This window comes from Poromitra crassiceps (assembly GCF_964638095.1).
Source record: "Poromitra crassiceps genome assembly, chromosome: 8".
NCBI classification, from domain to species: Eukaryota; Metazoa; Chordata; class Actinopteri; order Beryciformes; family Melamphaidae; genus Poromitra; species Poromitra crassiceps.
In genome coordinates this window covers 18,762,878-18,789,976 of record NC_139629.1, presented here as the reverse complement: position 1 = coordinate 18,789,976, position 27,099 = coordinate 18,762,878, and the positions used below count along the sequence as shown (strand labels likewise).

At 43.3% G+C, this 27,099-nt stretch overlaps 1 protein-coding gene and 1 pseudogene across 2 annotated transcripts in view; one reads left to right on the top strand and one right to left on the bottom strand.

Annotated features, from left to right (window-relative positions):
• Nucleotides 1–27,099, top strand: part of LOC310780535 (netrin receptor UNC5D-like) — a gene marked incomplete at both ends in the record, with an annotated part of 358,699 nt that overhangs the window by 28,317 nt on the left and 303,283 nt on the right. The gene's annotated exons all lie outside the window — the stretch shown is intronic.
• LOC310781550 (beta-1,4 N-acetylgalactosaminyltransferase 1 pseudogene) lies at nt 1,070–2,486 on the bottom strand (annotated as a pseudogene). Its single transcript has one exon. The product of its transcript is annotated as a beta-1,4 N-acetylgalactosaminyltransferase 1 pseudogene (transcript).

Below are 27,099 nucleotides of genomic sequence, written 5' to 3'. Positions count from 1 at the left end.
CCCACAGCACAGTAATGATGACATGTTCTTCATAGATCTAGCCTTTTAATTTTGCTCTTAAGCTTTCTCAAAGTACACCAAATTCATGCATTTTACTTTAAAATGTTAAAAAAAAATCTTTGATGATAGAGAGGACCACAAAAAAATTGAGATTTTTAAAATGTTGGGCATTTGAAGTCAGGTTTAGAGGAATAACTCATTTTAAATTAACAGTTGTGATGTCATTATTCAGTCTTAAACACCAATATTTGATCCTTTTCTCACTCACTCCTATGTCACCACTTGCTCTCCCTGCAGGGCTTGAAATTAACTTTTTTGACCACCTGCTAATATGGCTGCTAGAAGTTACCAGCCAATTAGAATTTCCACTAGCCAAAATGTTTTTCTAGAAATAGACCAGAATATGAGTGGGTTAATTTAAGCATAAATATCAGTAAGTGGCCCGGGATTCTCAAAGCTTGTGTTGAGGGTCACACAAGAACAAAAATGCACTCTTGAAGCTAAATAAATCCAAAACCAACAAGTTAATTATTTACAGTTTTACTTAATTGTAGAAGAGTCATTTCTTACACATGAGATTACTTTTAGCCTTTTAGTCATAAAGATTATTGAAAGATATTCCATATTCCAGACTGAAATGTTATAACAGAAGTGGAGTATTGGCCAGAATGACATGAACATTTGGACACTTATTAAGTGGGTATCTTGTATGTTGCGTTCAGGTGCACTGTAAACAAAACAATTCTTTTTTTTTTACAGTGTATAAAGTAACCGGTAGGCCAGAGGCCAGTAGGCGGAGAAATAGCCGGCTGCCGGGGCTTGGGGAACTCCCTTGATCATTATCATGTGTCATAACCTCGTCTCTGTAACCTTGTGCTCACTAGTGGCAGAAGAGCTGCAGTGCAGAGACCAGTGCAGATAATGATTTTGTCTTGAACTTAATTTATCATTCAGTGCTGGTATCATTATCGTCATTCTATTTTGATCAAAGTAGAAGTTTGACAAAACAAAATGTAATAATAATTGACCTCGACTGAAATGGCTTTCTCTCTGTTGTTCTGGTTGATTCCTATCCATAGTTGACACATTTCAGATAGTTTTTGTAGAAGTGCAGCTTCAGTTTGTGCTCCTCGTCACCCCGCCCTGCTGGGTGTCTGAAGGTATCGTAGCGGGCGTTGTTTTCATTTGCGCTGGTGGCCGATGGACACGTGGCTGCAGCTGGCGACCATCAAGGAGCCCAGCCCATCCATGAAGAACTCTGAATGTGCCACTCTTGACAGCTTGGGGTCGAAGCCCACGCTCCGCGCGGCGTCCGTACGAGCCAGGAAGAAGTTGACCACCCCACTGACCAAAGAGCATTGTGGGAAATCACGAAGTGGGTGGAACATCACATTGGACTTCCTGTTCAGGCAGCCACCATCTTTCTCATTGCCTTCCTCATAGAAGAGAGAGAATAAAAACTGGTTCCCAGTTACTGACCCGCCAACCACGTCGAGGTCAGGCTCCGCCTCCATCACCTCCACCAGCTTCTCAATCTGTGTTTGCTCTGTAAACAGAAAGTCGTCATCCACCCACAGGAAGTACTTGGTGGTTACCTGGGAGACAGCCAGGTTCCTGCCAGCGAACCAGCCCTGTGCTGGGGGCATGATGTAGTGTTGGACGTGTTCTCCAGAGACTTTCTGTGGATCGAAGCTGTCGTCGGCGATGATGACGTTGATGTTGTCATAGAAACGGCGTATGCTGCTCAGCATCACGTTGAGCTCTGGGTAGCGCAGGAAGGTCTTGGTGACGATGGTGACCTGAGAGCTGATGTCTGTGCCCATGTCATAGAGGACGGGCAGGCGAGGCTGCTGGATGACGATGGGGAAGACAACCTCATGGTTCTCAAACAGGAAGTGTGCGAGGTCTCCAGTGTGTATATGGTAGACAGTGCTGGTGTAGGAGACTTTAGCCAGCAGGTCATTGAGCACAGCCAGGCTGCTGGACTCCACGGTCAGCACACTCTCACCATCACCTTTGACCTCTCCCCATTCGCCTGGACTCTCAATGGCCAAGACGCCTCTGGATACACTCAGCGACACCTTATAGCTGCTTCTCTGTCCTGTGTTCAGCGCTAACCCTGGTATAAGAGTGCGGGTCAAAGGTCGCACTCTGAAACCCTGGATGGGATACTGCAGTGGAGTGTTAGACGGAGCAAACAGCAGACTGGATAGTACAGACCTGGTCCTGGCCTTGTCTTTGTGGAGCTCCTTTTCTCTGCGTTGCTGCAGCTCATCAAGCTGCTCCTTAGGGACAAGGTCTCTGATGATCTTGGAGCCTTTAGGGCAGGGCGCAGGGGCGCGGGGAATGCTGGATGGCAAGGTCTGTAGCTGCTGTGTGTCGGCAGCCTCAGTGGAGAAGAGGAAGTAGTAGAGCATCACCATCACCATGGCGAACACAAACACTTTACAAACCGTGGTCCACCGTGCTCTGCTCAACACAGCCATCTCGCCTTGTAGTCTAGGGAATCTATGAGAAAAAATGACCCAACCTTAAACTAATTGAAACAGAGGACTTGCAGAGCACACCCTTATAGGTCCCGACTATGACATCACACTGCGTTGTGACATCATCAGTAAGGCCATCAGAGACGACATGATTTAAGACATTTATGAATTATGACATCATCACCGTCTGTGACATCATCATCAGTGATCTACAGTATGACATCATAGTAGGAACAACTATCAGGAACCTTAACATTCAGCTCATGAAACCTTCCAATTTAACATACTAAAAATCCCAGTGGTCAGGAAAGAGGCGGGGCTAGGGAAAAGCCCTACCAAACATACTGTAACATAACAAAACAAAACATAAAATGTAAGTGTGGCTAATATGTTCTAATGTTACAGTTAGTGGAAAAGGGTGAGTTTTCATGCACATCTTGTTCCCTCAGACAGCCATCGCAAACCATAACTTCATACAGTAGTCATGTCATTCACGAGTCTCGCATTGGAGGCAATTTGATTTTGGCAAGGCACAGTGCAAGTTGTAGCTCAAACATGCAGACGAGTGGACAGGTAGGCTAATTGTTCTCCATATCCGAAGGTTATGGATAAGTTGACCGCCATTTATCGTCTGTTACCAATGACAGTCGTCTGTTACCATTCAAAGTAGGCTAGCTTAATAAGCACTTACTAGTTAGCTAATAGAATTAGGGATGGGCATTTCTAGCAAAAACACTATTCGAAATTCGCTGGCCAAATTCGAATTTAATTCGAAATTCGAAAAAAAAAAAAAAAATGTAAAAAAAAAAAAAAATGTAATTTTTTTTTTTTTTTTTTTTTTGTGAGTGAAATGTTGCATTGTCTCCCCTGATTCTAAGTCTACGGCTTTATTAATTAATATAAAAAGCTTCTGCTGTGGATTGTTTAGCTCAAACAAGCATTGCACCACTGAAGTAAAGAACATGTTACATGACATTGACATTTTCGAAAATAAAAAACAGTTTTGACAATCATGAGTGGTTCATTAAATATTTAGTAGGCTCAGGTCTGAGTGCCAAAGGGGTGCCAAAGTCACCCCCTCTCCCATGGGATTTCATCCGCCATTCATTTTTCCATAAACCTTGCTTAAAATGCTTATAAAAATTGTTTTACTTGCTCAAACCAAGCGATTTGACTATACTTAGAATCAGGGGAGACAATGCAACATTTCACTAAAATTTTTTTTTTTTTTTTTTTTTTTCTTTTTTTTCGAATTTCGAATTTCAATAATAAAAGTCGACCTTGATAATAACAACGATTATTCGAAAATTCGAAATTCGATGCCCATCCCTAAATAGAATAGGTATAGCTTAATAATAGCTTATTAAGATACTTGTACTATCTGTTGTTATTCATTAGTGGCCGGGCCAGCGAAGCGCCAGGCCACTTCTTGTATTTGCCTGTATTCTTCATCCTCCCGGGAAAACGATTAAACCCTACTCCTCCCACATTTTTTCTTCAAACGACACCAAACTTCAGTATCTGCATCGTTAGACTGTTCTACACAAAAGTATCAAACCAGATTTTCGATCGGTCAAAAATTGAGCCCACAGTGCATCAAAACGTTGAATTCTGGCCCCGTGTATAGCCTAATTACCTTAATTACCTTTGGCAATTAGGTTGTATTTGTGATGTCATCAGTCAGTCAAGCAATTGTGATGCCATCACTAATGTCACTCGAGCAATTGTGATGTCATAATATTTTTTTTCCCCATTGACTCGCATGGGGTTTCGAAAAATCTTGTTACATTTGGCAATTAGGTTGTATTTGTGATGTCATCAGTCAGTCAAGCAATTGTGATGCCATCACTAATGTCACTCGAGCAATTGTGATGTCATAATATTTTTTTTCCCCATTGACTTGCATGGGGTTTCGAAAAATCTTGTTACATTTGGCAATTAGGTTGTATTTGTGATGTCATCAGTCAGTCAAGCAATTGTGATGCCATCACTGATGTCACTCGAGCAATTGTGATGTCATAATATTTTTTTTCCCCGTTGACTTGCATGGGGTTTCGAAAAATTTTGCAGTAAATTAGCTGTAATTCAGAAACCATAACAGCTACAGCTACGAAACTTCGTAGGGAGGTGCACAGAGGGGCCTTATACTATACACGAAAGAAATACACAAATTGAGCAGATGGTGGCGTTATAATAGCCCTCTTTACAGCCTGCGCTCGGCCCCTAAGGAGGATCTGCAGTCCTCTTCGGCCGAGCTCGTGTTGGGCCAGCCACTAAGAGTCCCTGGGGAGCTATTGTGATGTTATGTCATAAGTGACATCACATGTGGTGTGATGTCACTCCTTTGCATCGACTTCCACAGTACGGCAATTGGGTTGTATTTATGAGGTCATCAGTCAGTCAAGCAATTGTGAAACCATCACTGATGTCACTCGAGCTATTGTGATGTCATGTCATAAGTGATGTCACAAATCCTTTCTGGTTGACACTATATAAGTGGGAACAGTATATCTTTCCATGTAAGGTCCCAGTTGAGATGCCTCGCAACAAAAAACGCCATCAGATGATCAAGAAGCTCCATGCTGCAAGGAAATCAGAAAAAGCTGGATTGCATGCAGCAGATGATAGAAAGCTCACCCATAAGAGACTTGAGACTTGACTTGGATTTGTGACTGAAGACTTGAGACGTGACTTGGACTATAGCTAAAAGACTTGAGACTTGCCCGGCCACGACCCATTGCTGCGCAGCAGCTATAATTTTCTTTGCATCTTCATGCTGCAGATGCCATCTATCTGTACCAAAAAACAAATACCTCAGACCTTTGCTGAAGAACATGGTTGTCCAAAGAAAAAGAGCAGACAGCTATTTAGAACAGAATGATGATGAGCAAATTGCACTTGGAGACCTAACTGTGAAAATTGATGATGATTTTTTACAAAATGCTTCAAAAGTCATAAAAGTGATTCACGTTTGTGAAGATGTTCCTGCTGAACCCACATTACCACTCCCATAAACTTTTGTTAACCACACCTTATTTTATGCATTTAAGTGAAATCCCCATTCTAAATCCCCATTGACTTTTCCCCGTAAGATCCAGGAAGTTCCGCCTACAAAAATACGTCATCCCTGCGGTACTCTATTAGTCTAGGGAATCTGTGAGAAAAAATGACCCAACCTTAAACAAATTGCAACAGAAATTATTTGTGTTGTATTCAGCTCTTGAAACCTTCCAATTTAACATACTGAAAATCCCAGAAAATCCCAGTAGTGGAACATTCTCAAATTTGGCATTGTCTCCACAAAGGAGGTGATGTTTTCGGTGCTGTTTGTCTGACCGTTTGTCTGTTAGCAGGAGGATTACGGCAAAACTACTGGGCCGATTTTCATGAAACTTGCTGGAAGGGTGTAGCATGGGCCAAGGAAGAACCCATTACATTTTGGAGCGGATCTGATCCGGGTCGGCTCAATGGAGGGGGCGGGGCTAGGGAAAAGAGTCTGTTGCTAGGGATAGGAAGGTCGTAGAGAGTCTGGATTCGAGAGGTGGGTAGGGGGCATGGACAGGTGTATCGGGGGGAGTGTATGTGGGAGGTGGGAGGGGGTGTGGTCAGGAAAGGGGTGGGGCTAGGGAAAAGCTCTACCAAACATACTGTAACATAACAAAACAAAACATAAAAAATGTAAGTGTGGCTAATATGTTCTAATGTTACAGTTAGTGGAAAAGGGTGAGTTTTCATGCACATCTTGTTCCCTCAGACAGCAAAACCGATCGCAAACCATAACTTCATAGTCATGTCATTCACGAGTCTCGCATTGGAGGCAATTTGATTTCGGCAAGGCACAGCACAAGTTGTAGCTCAAACATGCAGATGAGTGGACAGGTAGGCTAAGTCTCCATATCCGTAGGTTATGGGTAAGTTGACCGCCATTTATTGTCTGTTACCAATGACAGTCATTGTCTGTTACCATTCAAAGTAGGCTAGCTTATTAAGCACTTACTAGTTAGCTATAATAGGTATAGCTTAATAATAGCTTATTAAGATACTTGTACTATCTGTTATTAATTTTCTTTGTGCAAATAAACAATAAACAAACATAAATAAACAATAAACACTTACTCTGGAGATGATGTAGCCTACCACTTGTGCTCTTCTCCGTACTTATACTCCAACCACTTATAAAGCCTCAGCCAGGCGGTAATGCAACATAAAGGATGCCAACTGCCATAAAACACCACAGAAGGATTTATTACATCACTGATGACATCACAATTGCTCAAGTGACATCACTGATGACATCACAATTGCTCAAGTGACATCACTGATGACATCACAATTGCTCAAGTGACATCACTGATGACATCACAATTGCTCGAGTGACATCACTGATGACATCACAATTGCTCGAGTGACATCACTGATGACATCACAATTGCTCAAGTGACATCACTGATGACATCACTGATACATGACAATCATGACATCACAATCGTGGCACACACACCGCCCGCCCACTTATTGGACCATAACATCAGAACCATTGATGGCCACAACACATTCCATGTTATGGGCATTATAGCTGGAGTTACACCAGAGAGCCAAACCAGTACCTCTAATAGCTGTGACATAGCAGCAGTTGGACACATCAATATCCGAAATCAGAGACCCCCTGGCCTTTCATCCATGCCCTATGGGAGGATTGAGAATGCCACAGGTGTGTGATTCTCATGAACATGGTACAACTCATAGCAAAACTCAAGATATCAAGTAGGATCTAATTTCACCATTCAAATTGAAATTATAATCCACTAGGCATCTTGCACCCTACGCGAGTTCGCCTGCCTTGCAGCTCGCTGAGCTAGCCCTGCAGCTCGCATAAGCAGCTGCTTCGCATTGGAGGCAATTTGATTTTGGCAAGGCACAGCGCAAGTTGTAGCTCAAACATGCAGACGCGTGGACAGGTAGGCTAAGTATTCTCCATATCCGAAGGTTATGGATAAGTTGACCGCCATTTATCGTCTGTTACCAATGACAGTCTTTGTGTGTTACCATTCAAAGTAGGCTAGCTTAATAAGCACTTACTAGTTAGCTAATAGCTTACTAATAGGTATAGCTTAATAATAGCTAATTAAGATACTTTCTAAGGTACTATCTGTTGTTATTCATTTTCTTTGTGCAAATAAACAATAAACAAACATAAATAAACAATTATAGCTGCTAGGGATGTTCATTTTGAAAAATTTCCAAAATCGATAATCGGTGAGAATTAACGATCAATTATCGATTATCGATTTTATTAATACTTAGAAAATTTTCAATATTTTCAATTTTTTTTTTTTTTTTTTTTTTTTTTTTTTTTTTACAAAATGAATGCCTATGGCAGAAAATACGAAAGACAACGTGTTCTCCTCAATGAACTCTTTATTTCAATGTGTCTCCTCTCCAACACTGCTGTCCCCGGCGCATGCCGGTGTGAATTTCCCATGTTTAAAACAGTTTTGTTGGCACAAAGGCCCGTGCCCAGCCAGAAAACTAGAGACTATATGAAGCTCCACCTCACGTTAGTCGGCTGTGCAATGGAGTGGGGCGAGGAGTAACGAATTCCACCCAAACCTAGTCCAAAAAAAAAAAATTTTTTTTTTTTTTTTTTTTAATAATTAAAAAATCGATCCAAATGCCACAGGATCGATTCCAATCCTTAACGATCGATTATCGATTTTCGATAATTGATGAACATCCCTAATAGCTGCTGCACAGCAATGGGTCGTGGCCGGGCAAGTCTCAAGGCTTTGAGCTAGAGTCCCCAAGTCAAGGCTGAAGTCTTTTATCTATACTCCAAGTCAAGTCTCACGTCTTTGGTCACAAGTCCAAGTCAAGTCTCAAGTCTCTTATGGATGAGCGTTCTATCATCTGCTTCTGCTGCATGCCATCCAGTCTGCTTAGAACATTGCATAGCTAAAACTAAGGGATTCATAGCAGGTTCAGGTTTCTTTGCAGCATGTAGCTTTTTCATCATCTGATTCCGTTTTTTGGTGCGAGGCATCTCACAACAATACAAGTAGGAATCAGTATATTCACAAACAAAAGTAGTAGTTACTTGCCTGTTGCCTCACTGTTGTAGCGTGGATGAGGTACTGGTGGAGTTGATGTTAGCGCTGCAGGTCTGTGGGGTCACACAACTGATGTACCAGCAGGAGCTGCTTTTTCATCTTATGGACAGACTGGATGCTTGCTGGTGGTGTTTTATGGGACTGGCTGCTTGCGTGTAAAAAGACACACTGCTTCCACTTATATAGGGTGAGCCAGGAAGGATTTATGACATCACTGATGACATCACAATTGCTCGAGTGACATCACTGATGACATCACAATTGCTCGAGATGATGTCATCAGTGGGACGGACAGACAAACAGACAAACAAACAGAGCCCTAGCTCAGATAGATAGATGTGCTAATTTTTTATGTATTTCCAGACACTTTTAGAGACACTGTGAGGGAATAAATTCATTACCGTAACACATTTTTAATTGGAAATATGAAACAACAAACTTTTTTTTGTCTAGTTGGAGTCAAGATATGGCCAACATTTTAATAATGGCAGCCATTTTGAAAAAATGTAATTTTAACATATTTCCACTAATGGGATTTTCTGGGATTTTTAATATAGTGTTTCGGGCATCAATATAAACATAAAAATGTGAAAATAAATTCTGTTGCAATTAGTTTAAGGTCAAACCTTATTTTCCCTAGACTTGGCATGACGCATGAGTGTATTGATTTTGAGTTACCATAATGATGGTAATAGCTACAAAACACGAAACAGTCAGTTTAACACCATCCTTTTTCAAATCGGGGCCATGCCTCCAATGTCCCATGGCCCAACTGTTTCAGTGCCAGTGGTATCTGCAACAATTTGAAACAACTGTGAGAGCATGATGGGTCAGGTTGCAAATGAGCTAAAACAACTATATTTTCACGTTTAAAGGAACACTGCTTTTCTATACTCATGACATTGTAATCATACAAAGCTGGTTGAAAATCAGCAAAATCTTCCTTCCTTGAATTTCACTATGATATGATCTTATGTTGCAATTTTGCTACACAGAGATCATTGCACCACATGCAAAGTACAGGCAGTTATCTGGGAAAGACATCCATTCATTACATATAGTTAACCTCGTTTGCAGTGTTGTTACATTGTTCTGTTGAATTAATTAATCAACCTCAAAAGAATCCAGTGCGCATGTGAAAATGTAAAAAGGGATTTATATTTTCCCATTTTCAATCCCGCGAGTATAACATTTCTATGTGTATTCCCGGGAATCCCATTAAAAATGTTGTGTATGTGTACTGTAGGATGCACAATAATAGCCATAAGCAAGCACCAATTTCCTCTCCTTGCCACATGGCTGCCCAGAGCAACCTGAAGCCTTGTGCACAACACATGTTTTGCACCTTGTACATGTATGTCCAATATACATTACAGTATACAGTAGTATACCTATTTGTATATTCATTCATGAGCTATAGGGAAATGTGACCATCTTCGTTTTTGAATGTGCAGTTGGAAATTCTATTAACAGCCACTTAACTCTGAAGCCGTTGCTGCCTTGGCAGAGAGTGCATTATGGTTTGTTAGAAACTGACTGCTTTCACAAGCTGCCAGAAATATTCACACTTCCAATAAACATTTTGATTGATTGTCAGACTATGAACCTCATATTGACAAATACCTCACAGTAAATTGGCTAGTCTGTCGTTTCCCAATCCAGCCCTAAAGAATCCCCTGTCCTGCAAGTCTTTGTTCCAAATCTCCTCATGCACACCAAATCCAATTAAGGGCTTAATACTGAGTGTGTGGGAAGTAAAAACAGATCTGCTTGAAGAGGGCTAGCATGAAAGTGTGTAGCCCTTAATTGGATCAGATCAGGTGCACAAGAGTAGAGCTGAAACTAACTACATTTACATACTATGTATTTTGAGGACTGGGTTGGGAAACACTAGGGGAGTCTACTGTTGACAGGATGATGTTGAGTTCTGGCGACGCTCATAACTCATACTTTAACACGTTCACTGCCAATGACGTGTTAACACGTTTTCAGAATCCAGCTGTTGACTGCCAACGACGTGTTAACACGTAAAAAAAAATCGATTTTTTTTTTTTGACGGTGGGACGTTGATCTAACCCTTTTACGTCTCCTACACCAGAATTGGAGGTATTGAATGTGTATAATCTATTTTACCGACGCACTGAGTGGCGACATGTCTCTCCACAGTAGAAAGAGGCGACCCAAAACTGGAGGGAAAAGCGCGAGGAAGCCGTTCTCATACTGTAAAATTGATGGCGAAAACGCTTTCACTTTCGCGCTGATGCACAGCGGTGGCAACGGTGGGGGGTTCCAAGAATAGATTGGATGCACACTTTGAAACACGCAGCATAAATATGACCAGAATCGCAAAACCTTCATCAAAGCTCTCAACCAAAACTCCACGAAACGAGCGAGTCCACCCAGACTTCCTCAAACAGCGGCACCGCGCAAACAGGCACAGCAGCAGCAGCAACTTCGTTGTGACACGCCCGCTGGAGAGCCAGGGAGGCAGGAGGAGAACACACACGGAGGGAGGAGTTGGAAGCAGAGGGGGGTTTCCTGCTGTTATGGAGGAAATTACTGTTCAAAACTATTGTTTAGATGTCTGAAGTCTTACTGATGCCAAAAATGAATGGTTAAAGTGACTGTTCTATCGAATTTCACAAAAAGCCGTTTATCTCTGAATAATTTTTCTGACGCTGAAACCATGCTGTATTCAACTGCTAATGCTTACATAACTACTAACTCTACAAACTAACTCTTTTAGACAGAGAAAGCACACATTCTATTAGTTCTTTTGAGATATTGTGTGTTCACAAAATCTTAGCAGAAAAGAATCCTCGGGTCTTGAAAGATGAGCCAGAATCCTCAAAAAAACCCTCTGGCAGAAGCTAACTACAGTAAAAAAAAAACGTCTGGCAGTGAATGTGTTAAGATATAAACTCCATTCAAATATTAAATTAGCTACTTGTGGCTAGTATTAGCTACAGTATGTGCAGATCAATTAAAGCAATGCTCTGGATGTTGGCGCTGTAACCACAGCCACTATAGCTTTTTGGCCAGCGCAAGCGGGCCCTATATCTGGCTTTATCCAGTCCAATTTGCGTGCCGATTTGGATTCCACTTCTGTTGAGAGATGTCTGCTGCACTCTTTGCACTTTGCATCACTGACGCTATCATTGATATTGTGACATCATTGTGATATCATCAGTGATGTAACCAAAAATCACAATTGCGCAACAATGCCTATGGCATCATCAGTGCCTATGACATCATCTCTGCTCTATTGGCATGCACAGTGCACACTTGCACAACTTTGCATCACTGATGACATCACTCACTGATGACATCACAATGATGTCACAATGTCTATGTATGACATCATCACTGATGATGTCACAATGTCCTCCACATTAACAAAGCCTCTGCCTGCTACAACAACAGGCTTGTGAACGCTTTATCGCGCTGGCCCATATTCTAGGTTACGACCTAGCCTTGTTTAAGTATATGGATGGATATTGTCCATGCATACAGTAGCCTCTGTACTAGTTTAAGGTTGAAGGTATGGCTGATATTTGTTGTGGACTCTTCTGTGCGCAGACAGCTATTGCAGCATGCAGATTAGTGGGCTAGACAGCTACTGTAACTTTGGGCGTGTTGGTCTCACAGCGGTGGCTCACTTTATATTCAGGTACATGATCATGGTACAGTAAGTAAGGCTGCACAGCTAACCTGATCCAGAGCAGGTTATGTTCAGGCTATGGGACCTAAATGTATCCAAATCTATCATCATGGAAAAATGAGATCAGCACTCCTAGAGGACCCCATGGACTTAAAATAACCTTTATTGCAACAGAAGTGCTAAAAAGAACTGTAGAGGGGGGTGTATTTAATTAACACAGAAAACAGGCTTTTATAGCAGGGCAACACCTTTGTTCTCCATGGTGAATTATTACCGGTATATCAGAGATAGAATATTTATAGTCAATTTTGTAATGCTTCCAGGCCATTTTCCCACTCACAAAAAGCAGGTATGTTTCATTAGCTGAATGTAGTTAACAATAAATGGATTTTACTGTTGCATAAGTGTGCAAAAATTATTTCATGTGATTCCTGAAATTGATTGATGCAATAGATTGCACCCATATTCCCCATCCATGGGGAAAATGAGGCCGACTCTTTGTGTTGCTCATATTTATTCATTATAATCATTTGTTATGCTTGAGAGAACAAAAATCATAGTAATTCATTTCTTTCCCATATTTACCACTTTTACCTACTTAACGATGTGGTGAAATTGTCAGCAGCATATTTACTTAATCCCACAATTATGTCTGTACTCTGTAGCTTTTATTGTTTGATTGTTTTCTACTATTTTATTGCTTCTTTTTATATTGCAGTTGTGTGCATATATTCTATTTCCTTCCCCCTGCTGAATCATGTTATTTCTGCGGCTGCAACAACCTAATTTCCCCACTGGGATCAACAGTTTAATTTTGTCTCATTAAATATGCTGCTCTTAATCTGGCCATTTTGCATGTGATTGGATATGTGTTGCTGCTAGTGCTCATAGCAGTTGATAGCACCTTCATGGTACCAGCTATCCACGATTGCCCATGTTAGGTTTTCTGAAGCCAGCTATCGCAAAGATACCCTGACCATGTTGAACTTGCTTTGTGAGACAGGCCTCCACTTTTGATGCAAAATGTAAATACAGTTGTTACAGTATAGGTGTTGCATCATTGTAGCATTGTAACAGTTGGCAGAAGATGCACAGCAAATGCACATTTGGGGTTCTGAGTTTGAGAGAATCAGGGAGGAAGAGAGAGAAGAAAAGGAGAGAGAGAGAGAGAGAGAGAGAGAGAGCACACATTGCCGTAGACTAATGGTAGGTCAAACACATTTATTTATTAAGCAATTTTAAAATTCAAATTAATAGCTGACTCCAAAATGATGTGCTCCTGCACAGTGAGACCCCTCATCTGCCTTCCCTGGTCCGAAGGTCTGCATGAATAATAATGAACTATTCAAATGTAGGAATACATTTAAAGACATATTTAATGTCCTGCAGTATCCTTAAATATTACTAAACGAAAATACATTGCTCTTTAGAACCTAAGATAAGTCAATGGCTTCCACTCAGTCACACTCCTCTTCAGATGGTCAATGGTCATGTCATGCACTATAACCATTCATAGTAGTTGAGTAGGAGTACGAGTTTGTACTGTGTATTTGCAATTATATTGAAAACATATTTCATGCTGAGCAGAACCTTGGGGAAATTCACCTCAATTTTACTAAATTTACATTTGTTATTTATATGGCCAATGCAGCACGCAAAGCAGTATTTTGTGAAAATGATTACCTCTTCCCTGAATGTAAACAAAAAACAAAGAAAACGTGGACCAATGCAATCTGTGATATCTGGGCCGATGTTCAGCCCAGAGTTGCTCAGTTGACAATAAATGGGAGTTAAAATTAACTCGGTATTGTGTTCGTGCTTTTCGATTTAAACTAGGAAATCTACTTGTATGTATCTTTGTCCCAGTTCATTCTCCGTGGAGTTTTTTGTTGCCGTGACAAAGCAGATTATGAGGTGGAGCAAACTGCTTTTGGTGCCACTTTATTGGATAGGCCAATGTTGACACTCAACTATCAGGTGACAAAAATGCTCATCAGAGTGCCGCCACCTAACCCAGACACTGAATATCTATTGACTGCTCCTCACACTATTGCGAGGGTCAGCTGACCTCAGTAGATTTTTCAATGACACATTGCAGTCACTTGATAGTAAGTTGAGTATCCGCACTGGACTGGGCCAACTCCTCTCATCGAGCAACGCACGTTCGCTGATCCACTAGAAACCTGTATAGGATGAAAGCATTAGGCTGCATGAATGTGGAGTGTTTTCAATGGGGAGCTATGGTGGTGTTCACCTCAATGCTACTTTTTGTCGGATCGAGTCCGCTTGGATCACTTTTCGTTTCCCAGACATTCAGCTCAATTTTAACTCGCAGAAATGCATCCGTGAAAGCTTTGATGCCCCCGCCCCTCCCCAGTTTCCCTCTCGCTCCCTCTCCTCCACAGGTAGCAGAGTATTAACCTTTAGCCGGTGCCTCTGAAATGAGGGCTGGGTACCAAACATCCCCGAGCCCCCCCAGCCTCTCCAGCTTTTGCCCCCCTGTGCACCTTGCTCATGTGCTGGGAGAGGAGGGCTCAGTAAAGGAGACAGCCTTTGATCTGGAAGGCCCTCTACCCAATAGCTCTTGATGGCTGTTCAGCAGCGTATGAAGGATTCACAAGCACGCTACAGAAAGGGGGACCTGGCTGCAGCGGTCTTGATACATATAGTGAGCAGATATAGTGAGCAGGTAATTCAACTGATGAGGAGTTTCTGGCACTCAAATTCCACATATTAGATATCTCAGATATTAATACAATGTATTTTTCAGCCGGAATATTTTAAACTTGACATGGCGGAGGAGAAATAAATAGATACATGTTTGCATTCTCCCAAGAAACAAGTAAATGAAATGTGTGGACAAAAGAATAAATTATTATTATTACGCATGTATGATTTTGCCGTTTTCTCCCTGCAACACAACACACTCACAAAACCAGGAGAATAGGCTACAGGGCGTTGATAGGTGTGAATGTCTCTCCATCTCATCGTCTTTTCCCATTAAACTGACTTCATGTAAAGTAATTTCACACATATGATCATTATGTTTAGAACAACAGTGTGATGAGGCGCACGGAGCTGCTGGACATGGAACGTGGAAGTTACGCCCATCTGTGGATGAACTGAAAGATTCATTGCACAACACAACATTTAGCAAATGATATTCATTAGTTGTATACGTAACTGTGTTGTTATCTAAAATAATAAGAAATAACCAGTCGATGAGGTTTGAGTTTTCCACTCGAGCCGGCAGCAACAATATACTATAGCAAGCTCTGCTCATACTCCCAAGAGAGAAGATATCCGCGCCGCCGCTGCTGCGTGCATATCCTAGTGGTTTCATAGCACTATATTTTACCAGCCACAGGAGAGATGCTATTTATTGAAAAGTATCATGACTCCGATTTGGGATGAGTGTCCCATTGCTGGGTAATCGCCCCTGAAACCCTGATGAACCAGCACAGAAATAAACGCTGATATAAAGTCTCATTAGGAATCAGACTGAGGGAAAGGGGGGGGGGGGGGTCTTAACTACGCCATGTGTGTGGACAACAGCCCAACAACACTATCAGGGATGAAAGAAGAATTATGAAGTTATGATATAGCCCATCTGCTGCCTGATTTCATGTTGGGATTTTGTTCCTCTCTGACACACATTACAAGGCTGATGGGTATTGAGTGCCAGAGCCCAGTCTAACCTTTGAGGAAAGGCTAAGAATAAACACTTCAATAAACACTTTTTGATGGTTGCTGCCTGGATGTTCAGACAATGCACCGGCATGGAAAGGTCACTTGTCCCAAACATATGGGTAATTGGGCCTAAAATACCACCTGGCAGCATGTTCTCCTCTCATAAGGTCTACTGGATGCTGCTGACAACCTTTAAAGACATCCTATTACATCTTGTACCATATAGAAAGCCAATTACGTGGCCCAGTGTCAACGGCTGTCTCCCTACTCGTATAATAAACTATAGCAGATGTTTGCTGAGTGCTGTCTGTCTTGACACAAAATACAAATCTTCCAATTACTCACTGTGGTAAGCCCTATACTTACATTTAATTTATATCCCCCCCCCCCCCCGCGGCTGTTGTGTTTCTTAATAAATTTATCCACATAGGACTTAATGAATAGACTTTCTGAAGTAGCGATAATCCTCGTTAACGATGCAGATCGTTAGGAACAACTTTCCTTCTGTTGTAATTATCCACAGACATCGACGACATGCATTCCTGTGGCTTTGTAGAAGTTGTAGGACAGGCATGCATAGTGAGAGCGTGAGCTGTCGTCAGGTAGAGAAGAAACTCAAGTTGCTATTCTTAGGGCTTTCTTAATGAATACTTTGACACATGGTATAGTGTTACCGTATGTGTTTCTGTTTGCCATTCTAATAATCCTCAAAAATGTCATATTGATTTCAGCCGTGTTGCCTCATTGTCAGGACATTGGTGGGAGGTTCCTGGGTTTGCCTGGTGAACGACTGTTTTCCTTTTGTCACTGGCGAGAGCAAGGCCGTCAATATGTGAGTCATATCGGTCTCTAATGTAAGAACAGATGTGGCAATGACAGTGATGTTTACATGGACTGCAATAATCCAGCTACAGTATTGACCTTAATCTAAATAAGACAATATATTTTTTTTAATAAATGAATGAATAAATGAATGAATAAATAAATAAATCAATTACAGTATTTCGATTAAGGTGTTTACTTATAGAATATTCCATTCATATTCCCGTTCACATGCTACAGAGCATAGTCCGATTAGTGACTGAAGACACACGCCCACATGACGTGCTACGTCGGAGTTTCCCTCCTGAATTTAACCTGAAGACCTTTAAGTTAAGTTAAGTTAAGTTAAGTTAAGTTAAGTGTCTTTATGACCTTTATGTCTTCTACCGTGTTAGGGACAAGATGTTGGGACTTTGTTCTTTTTACCCGTGGCTAGAAGCTCTCTGCTAGAGGTCTTTGTCAACTCGAGACCATCGATGCTGATGCAGCTACTTTCCACCAGCCAGCCTATTTGTTGCAAAGGACGGCCGGAGAGACGGCAACCCGGTACGGGATGGGATTAGCACCCCATCTTGGCTCTCTCGTGAGGGAGAAATCCACAAACGCTACGGATTAGCCTCCTGAAAATCTGCGCAAGATCGGCGCGGCCTGGGGTCCTCCAGGCTAGAGCGAGGTGCTCGACGCAGGTAAATGACGTGCAGCGCACAGGCCCTCTTGAGGCGTCCTTGAGGCATCCCTTCAGCCTCTGGATTGCCTTTGTCATGAGGGGGGTCTGGTGAGACGAAGGAGGAGCACGGCCGGGAGAAACCCACAGAGCCTAGATCCTCCATGCACCGAAGGGCCAATACTGCGGCGTAGCACTAGCTCTATTGCAGCGGATTGGGTTCTCTTTTACCCCTCCCGCGGGCAACGTTGCAGATAGAGTAGTAAGGCTGATCCGTAGCGGCTTCTGGGACGTGAGTCGGGGTCTTAATTGGCCTCGGCTGGGTCTACTGGGCGAGGGTGTATGATGTTGACAGACCCGAAACACCTAACGACCCCAGATAACATCACTGATGACACGTCCTAGCGCATGCGGCAGTAGTGTATTTGAGAATGTAGAACCCTGGCTTGCCTCTGGCCAGTGACACTTAGGAAAGACTAGGTGACAACCAAGTATAGTTTGGTGACGAGCTGGAGAGACAGTTGACGGCCGGAGAGACGGCAACCCGGTACGGGATGGGATTAGCACCCCATCTTGGCTCTCTCGTGAGGGAGAAATCCACAAACGCTACGGATTAGCCTCCTGAAAATCTGCGCAAGATCGGCGCGGCCTGGGGTCCTCCAGGCTAGAGCGAGGTGCTCGACGCAGGTAAATGACGTGCAGCGCACAGGCCCTCTTGAGGCGTCCTTGAGGCATCCCTTCAGCCTCTGGATTGCCTTTGTCATGAGGGGGGTCTGGTGAGACGAAGGAGGAGCACGGCCGGGAGAAACCCACAGAGCCTAGATCCTCCATGCACCGAAGGGCCAATACTGCGGCGTAGCACTAGCTCTATTGCAGCGGATTGGGTTCTCTTTTACCCCTCCCGCGGGCAACGTTGCAGATAGAGTAGTAAGGCTGATCCGTAGCGGCTTCTGGGACGTGAGTCGGGGTCTTAATTGGCCTCGGCTGGGTCTACTGGGCGAGGGTGTATGATGTTGACAGACCCGAAACACCTAACGACCCCAGATAACATCACTGATGACACGTCCTAGCGCATGCGGCAGTAGTGTATTTGAGAATGTAGAACCCTGGCTTGCCTCTGGCCAGTGACACTTAGGAAAGACTAGGTGACGAGCTGGAGAGACAGTTGACGGCCGGAGAGACGGCAACCCGGTACGGGATGGGATTAGCACCCCATCTTGGCTCTCTCGTGAGGGAGAAATCCACAAACGCTACGGATTAGCCTCCTGAAAATCTGCGCAAGATCGGCGCGGCCTGGGGTCCTCCAGGCTAGAGCGAGGTGCTCGACGCAGGTAAATGACGTGCAGCGCACAGGCCCTCTTGAGGCGTCCTTGAGGCATCCCTTCAGCCTCTGGATTGCCTTTGTCATGAGGGGGGTCTGGTGAGACGAAGGAGGAGCACGGCCGGGAGAAACCCACAGAGCCTAGATCCTCCATGCACCGAAGGGCCAATACTGCGGCGTAGCACTAGCTCTATTGCAGCGGATTGGGTTCTCTTTTACCCCTCCCGCGGGCAACGTTGCAGATAGAGTAGTAAGGCTGATCCGTAGCGGCTTCTGGGACGTGAGTCGGGGTCTTAATTGGCCTCGGCTGGGTCTACTGGGCGAGGGTGTATGATGTTGACAGACCCGAAACACCTAACGACCCCAGATAACATCACTGATGACACGTCCTAGCGCATGCGGCAGTAGTGTATTTGAGAATGTAGAACCCTGGCTTGCCTCTGGCCAGTGACACTTAGGAAAGACTAGGTGACAACCAAGTATAGTTTGGTGACGAGCTGGAGAGACAGTTGACGGCCGGAGAGACGGCAACCCGGTACGGGATGGGATTAGCACCCCATCTTGGCTCTCTCGTGAGGGAGAAATCCACAAACGCTACGGATTAGCCTCCTGAAAATCTGCGCAAGATCGGCGCGGCCTGGGGTCCTCCAGGCTAGAGCGAGGTGCTCGACGCAGGTAAATGACGTGCAGCGCACAGGCCCTCTTGAGGCGTCCTTGAGGCATCCCTTCAGCCTCTGGATTGCCTTTGTCATGAGGGGGGTCTGGTGAGACGAAGGAGGAGCACGGCCGGGAGAAACCCACAGAGCCTAGATCCTCCATGCACCGAAGGGCCAATACTGCGGCGTAGCACTAGCTCTATTGCAGCGGATTGGGTTCTCTTTTACCCCTCCCGCGGGCAACGTTGCAGATAGAGTAGTAAGGCTGATCCGTAGCGGCTTCTGGGACGTGAGTCGGGGTCTTAATTGGCCTCGGCTGGGTCTACTGGGCGAGGGTGTATGATGTTGACAGACCCGAAACACCTAACGACCCCAGATAACATCACTGATGACACGTCCTAGCGCATGCGGCAGTAGTGTATTTGAGAATGTAGAACCCTGGCTTGCCTCTGGCCAGTGACACTTAGGAAAGACTAGGTGACAACCAAGTATAGTTTGGTGACGAGCTGGAGAGACAGTTGACGGCCGGAGAGACGGCAACCCGGTACGGGATGGGATTAGCACCCCATCTTGGCTCTCTCGTGAGGGAGAAATCCACAAACGCTACGGATTAGCCTCCTGAAAATCTGCGCAAGATCGGCGCGGCCTGGGGTCCTCCAGGCTAGAGCGAGGTGCTCGACGCAGGTAAATGACGTGCAGCGCACAGGCCCTCTTGAGGCGTCCTTGAGGCATCCCTTCAGCCTCTGGATTGCCTTTGTCATGAGGGGGGTCTGGTGAGACGAAGGAGGAGCACGGCCGGGAGAAACCCACAGAGCCTAGATCCTCCATGCACCGAAGGGCCAATACTGCGGCGTAGCACTAGCTCTATTGCAGCGGATTGGGTTCTCTTTTACCCCTCCCGCGGGCAACGTTGCAGATAGAGTAGTAAGGCTGATCCGTAGCGGCTTCTGGGACGTGAGTCGGGGTCTTAATTGGCCTCGGCTGGGTCTACTGGGCGAGGGTGTATGATGTTGACAGACCCGAAACACCTAACGACCCCAGATAACATCACTGATGACACGTCCTAGCGCATGCGGCAGTAGTGTATTTGAGAATGAATGTACAATCTTTGCTCGTGATGACATGAAAAGTTTAAAACTCGCCGCTCGTCTCGCAACACATGCTACAAACTGTGACAGAAGTGAGGATAAGCTGTGTATACCAAACCAAACCAAACACATCGAGCTGGCTTGTTGGCACGGCAACGCCAGCTGGAAAAGCATCAAGCAGTTTGACTGCTGTGCACAATGATGTGAAAACTCTGATAGGACATCATAGTGCGATTAAGATGTTTACATGTCTACAATGCACTTCAATAAGGCCACTAAGATCCAATAGTCCACAGGCCTGAATTCGACTATTGCTTACTCCGACTATGACCGTATTCAGGTTAGGGTAATCTGAACATGCTGTTTACATGGCAGTCTTATTAAGAGTATTGTCTTCATCGGGTTAAGATCGAATCATCAGCATGCATGTAAATGTAATCAGTGACTACGTTTACATGCACACGCTATTCCACTATTATTCGGAAAATGACAATATTCTGAATTTGATATGGGTCATGTAAACAGCACTGCATTTTCAGAAATTGGCCTTTTTCCGAATTTATAATTTTCCGATTAAGACGTGGGATATTTCAGTATTATTCGGGTTTTAGCAGGATTCTTTGATCATGTATACAGCGCATTCGGAGTATGCGTCTCAATCAGGGTTTTTACTTTCAACATGAAAAACTTGGATATCAGGTTTTTGGATATGCGCAAATATCGCAACGCCAAACTTTTCAGTAGCAAGCTCCTGAAATGGACCAGATGATGCTGGTAAGAATAGAGTCAGGGCTGCTCTGTTTGTTCTCAACAGAAAAACTCAGCTGATTCTACCTGCATCATTCTCTCCCCATATTAGTGGATTATTAATTTCGTCGGAATATTGTCTTTTTCCGAATATGGGCAAAGACTGGAATATTGTGTGCATGTAAACGTACAGTAGTCACGGTCTCAGACTCTAGTCAGGATGAGCTGAGCTACCCTATCAACTATAGGTGCTCTGATTACTCCAAAATACATTTTCAATTTATCACAGGTTTTAAAACGTAGATACACCACCATGCAGCACTCCTATCAGTCAACAGATTATCGACTATTATATAGACTATTATATTATAGATGTATTATTAGATTAGATTTATTATTAGATTATAGACTATTGATTGTTTATTGTTTGACCTCCAGCATCACACTGCCACATTTGTGTGTGTCTGTGTGTGTGTGTGTGTGTGTGTGTGTGTGTGTGTGTGTGTGGAGAGAGAGAGAGAGGGAGGGAGTGTGCGGTGCACTGCATACACTGATTGTCTAAAGGTGTCATAATAAGCAGAAATGAAACAGCGTTAAAAGTGTTTTAATATGATTTTGTAGTGTATCATCACCGCATCCTTTATTACCGGTAATGTCTCATCCACTAAATCCCCAAAGCACTATTTAAGGGCTTTCTTAACTTCTCTTAGATAATTAAGCATTTCTTTCAGATCCTCCTTTGCAGTGTGTTTCACTCCTTATTGTAGATGCTGGCCGTCTGATGTTATTTACTCGTGTGGAGGTGGGAAATCGCCGTTCAGTCAGAAATGCCAACACCATGGGGAGTTGTCAAGCTCTGATCCGTTAGCGTTAGGGGCGTTCATCGATCCGACCATGCGCTCATGGATCTCCCCCCGGACCGACCACACGCACCCCCCCGCCTCTCACTGCTCGCTGACGGGTGTGGGAGGCCAGGAGGTGCCCTCTCCTCCTCAACTCTCCGTTCTGCTTTTCCGGCTCCTTTTTGTTGTCTTTCTGTTTGGAGGATGAGTAAGGGCTCTAGTCCTGCAGGCATCTCGCTGCCAGCCGCCTGCGCCCGTCTGCCTCTCTCCACTCCTCTCTGCCTGCTTCTCCGGAGGGCTTCCTTCCTTCTTTTTAAAACTCCGGTGTCAAGAGTTCTCTGCTCTCTGCTCACTGGATGCTTTGTGCTTTGTCTTAATTTGACTTGAGTGGTGCCGTTTTCATCCAGCCTTTTGAGACAGCAAAGATCAGCTTTGTAGATTTCTCTGCCATACACCTACTGTACACCACAGGGCAGCTAATTCTCGTTTGAAGTTCTGTTTATTCGATACATTCTCAACTCGGTTACATGGTTTATTGGTTACATTCTCCACAGGAACTTGGTTACATGGTTTATTGGTTACATTCTCCACAGGAACTTGGTTACATGGTTTATTGGTTACATTCTCCACAGGAACTTGGTTACATGGTTTATTGGTTACATTCTCCACACGAACTTGGTTACATGGTTTCAAAAGCTTCAATTTGATCAGTTCACACGTACCATTTCCCTTTTTCGCCTTCAAATTAAAAGTGTAAAAACAGCTAACGAAACATTAGCCTGTCTGGATTATAAAAGTAAGTATAATGTTAGAGAAAACAGCCACCAGCCATGCCGTTTTATACTAATTTATTGCCAAATGGTTTGGGATTCAACTTGATCAAGCTTGGTCCAAAAAAATCTGTCTATTCAATGGAAACAGCACCAGTGCGACCTGTGGCGTGCGATGCTACCTTCAAGCATGAGGACGTCTGAAACTAGTTATTTTTCATCCACCTATGTTAAAACATGTTACCTAATTAATCAAGTATCTAGTTAGGCAGCTAGGTGATAGGAGCTCACTTGAGTTACAGACAGACCCATGGTTTATTGGTTACATTCTCCACAGGAAGTTCCGTTTATTGGTTACATTCTCCACAGGAACTTGTGGAAAAGGAGAGAGAGGCGATGGGATGAAGTGTGGCAGGTTGACTTTTCAAACGTCTTTGTCAGCAGCCCAGTGGAAATTAAAAACTGGGGGATTCAGTTGCTGAATGGAACATTGTAATTTTGGCCACTGTACCAGAAAAGTGAATTCTCATTCATATTTATATCCATTAATATGCTGGCTATATCAGTAGTCTCATGGCATTTAAAATGTACTGAATGAAAAAGAGTTCAATTATGTTTCTCATCATAAAGTTGGATATAGGATAAAGCCTGCAAAGCTTACTCTCTGTGAACTCAAGCAATAGATAGAGTAAGCCCAAAGCACAGAGTCAGTAGCTGTACCATAGTCACCTTATGCAGCCCCGCCTATTTGACCCATTGTATCACGACTTCCTGTTCAAAACGCCGCCTGTTTTACCTGCTCAAACTAGTCTGACTCACCTGGTCAAACCTAGTTTGACTCGCATTATGATTATCAGACTAGGTTTAGGAGTCACAGGAAGTGTAAATACAATCGGAACTTCCGATTGTATTTACACTTCCTGTTAGTCTCGCAAGCCAGACGGTCTCTTCTGCATAAGGTGAATAGACTAGTCCAAAAAGGTTCATTTAAGTCAAATTCCTCATTAGTAATAATCTGATTATTCACAATGGCTATTAAAATGAATCTTGATCTTGACTCTTGAATAGTGATAAAACATTCTTATAAAGAGATTTAGGGTTATTTTTCATAGCTTGACATGTTTCCACTGCTGACTTCCAGCAGTCTTCCTCAGAAGCGTCACGTGATGTTACTGAAGTGTCCCGTCAGCTGGTTTATATAGGTTTGGCCATCCTACCTGGAGTGGTAGGGTGGCCATGCCATGCTGGCCGCAGCTAAAAAACTTCCCTCTCACAACGGTTGGAGCCATACGTGAGACTTTCTTTTACATCCACGAAGTATCTCACCTGTGACTTTGGCATGGTAGAAACATGGCAGAATGTTGCTGCATGCTCTGTAATACATGATTTGTAGTCATGTTCAGACTTATTAAACTTAACATCAAATCAAGACAAATTAATTCCCCATCATAGCACTGCATGATTGTATCCTATGCAAACCCTAGATGGGTCAGAGCAACGCACATCACAGAGGGCACAATGATGTGACGTGACAGAACATTACCCTCGGTTTGATCATCATTATTACTCATTGCCTGGCTGCTATGCCAGAATCAAGTACCTGTCGGCTTTGTAGGACCTGTCAGCGAGCCCTCTGCTCCCCGCGCTGCTGCGCCGTGTGGGGCTACACTGACCCGCAGTGACGCTTCCACTAACACTCACTGACTCAAGTTGCTGGGTCAGGGTGAGCCAATTTCGCTCTTGGCTCCATTCCTCAATGTCACCCTCTACTCTGCCCGCTGCAGATGGCGATGATAGCCTCCATGTTCCATAACATCTCAGATGGATTAAGTGGCTATTAATAGAAAGTTGCAATGGCATAGCCACTGTTTTTTTTTCTTTTCTTTTCTTTGCCTGAAATGGAAGAAATTAAACAGCTCATTAGATGTAACTCATTTAGAAATGACTCCAAACGGATTGCTTTAATAGAGACAATTACTCAGAATAACAATTAGCTGGTGATTATGTGTCAAAACACAAAATGCTGTTTTTTCCAAAAGAATGCTTGACTTTTACAGCATCATTATTTTTAAGTCACTGCTATCTCTGGGAACACTGAGTTCCACAACCGGGATCATTATTTAAACTGCAAAGCAGTGTGATTGGGTTTACAATCTTGTCCCCCAGATATTCCCACCAAAAAACAAACCAACAAACCAAAAACACTAAACAGTTTATGGGGGCCATAAACTCTAGCTTGTTCTGTATTTCTGTAGGCTATGTCTTTTTACAGGTATGCAGATGATGTTGAGCTTTTATCTATCAATTCTACAAAGCAACAGAGGTGGGGACCGCAGTCACATGAGCACATGAATCAGACTCCAGTCAGTTTTATTTGCTTGAGACTTGACTTGATGCATGAAGAGAAGACTTGAGACTTGGGTTCTGGTGTTTTGTGAATTCCATTGAAAAGTCCTAGATATTTTAGTTTTCTTTAAGATATTAGGTAAATTGAGACGGACAGACTCTTGATTTTTTTTTCTGACTTGACTTGCTATTCTACATTTAGACTTGAGACTTGACATGGACTTGAAGGAAGACTGGAGCAACTGATAACAGATACTCACAGAGTTACATCATGCTCAGGTAGCTACAGTACACACAACCCAACGTACTGTACTACTAAAGTTCAAGATCCTTTTGCCAATGCCAGTGCAGAGATTTTGTTCCAAAATGGAGTGCAGGGCAGGAAGTGAGTTTGAAAGCCTGACATCTCAGCACAGCACCGTGAAGTCATCGGTATCGATCAAAAGCTCGATCAGCTCCCCTAAAAATATATGATGGTCATTTTGTGCTGTAGGGCTGTAAATACCCAACTTATTGCCCTTTGAAAACATCTTGGCCTATTCACTTGTCTCAGGTAACAAGGCATGGCATGACTACACAATGTGCAGAGCTCTGCTGTGACTGTCAGGTTATTGATCTAGACCAAACACACCGTCCTCTAAAAGTTCCATAAAGGCAATTCAACTCAATCAAGTCCAATCAAATTTGAGTCATCTTTATCAAATGAAAGACGCGTGACACCTGTACTTCTCAACATCATGTCTGTAAGGATGTAACATGTTTAAATTAATGGATGGGGGGATACAAGTATATTCTTTCTAAGCTTTTCAACATAACTTTCACTTTCACCTACAGTTATGACCAAGCTTGTATCACTTGTATCATTTCCTCACTCTGGAACATCAAAGGGGAAGTTGGTGGAGTGGTTACTGTAAGCTCAGGTCTTTGCAGTCCCTGAGATACTGTGATCTTTTTTAAATTTCATGAAAAGTAAATCAACATTAAATCACAAACAGGTGTTTGGCATCATCTGTGACAGATGATGCAACTGATTGAAGTGTGGTCAGAACATCTATCTATTTATTTATAAAATTTAGTATGGGGCAATGTTTGTTTGTTTAAAAATTCTGTGTTCGGCCACAGCTACAGTATGCCATTTTATGTGCGATCGGGCTGAAAACTTCAGGGTGTGTAAAGGGCACCCGTACGGGTGACCAGACTGAGCATGATTTTTTAAATTTGGCTAATTAGCTAATGATGCGATGTCATCAGTGATGTCATCAGTGATGGTGTCATCAGTGATGATGTCAAAAGTGATGTCATAAGGGCACACGCACACACTCACACACACACACACACACACACACACAGTGCAGCAACAATTTAATACATGGTTAAGTGTATAGCACTCTCAATCATAGGCTACAATATCACAATAGTACTGAGGATGGAGAAATAAAACATCTAATATGTATTTTGATGCCATTAATGTCCTTGTCCTTGTGACTCCTTCCACACAACAAAAATATGATACAAGTGGATTTATTTATTCACTGATTTATTGGTTGATTGAGTGTGAATGTGACACACCTCCATGGCATTAAAGTCCCATGCAGATGCCATTGTTTCATTTACTAATGAAATATTATTTTTTCTCTCTCTCTCCACTCGATGCTTTGGCATCTTTTACACAGAGGAAGGAACATTTGAAAGCTGTCTGCACCCTCAAACAAAATCAATGCGTATTTCGATGCCCGTATTTCTGGCACACTCAATAACCCCTCAAGGCAGGAATCTCTGTGTGTCTGTATGTGTGTCCTTCGCATATCTCGACCACCGGTCATCCCATTGACTTCACATTTGGCGGATTTGGTGCAATTTGGACAAGCGACACGTTCAGTATTAATAAACTTAAAGCAG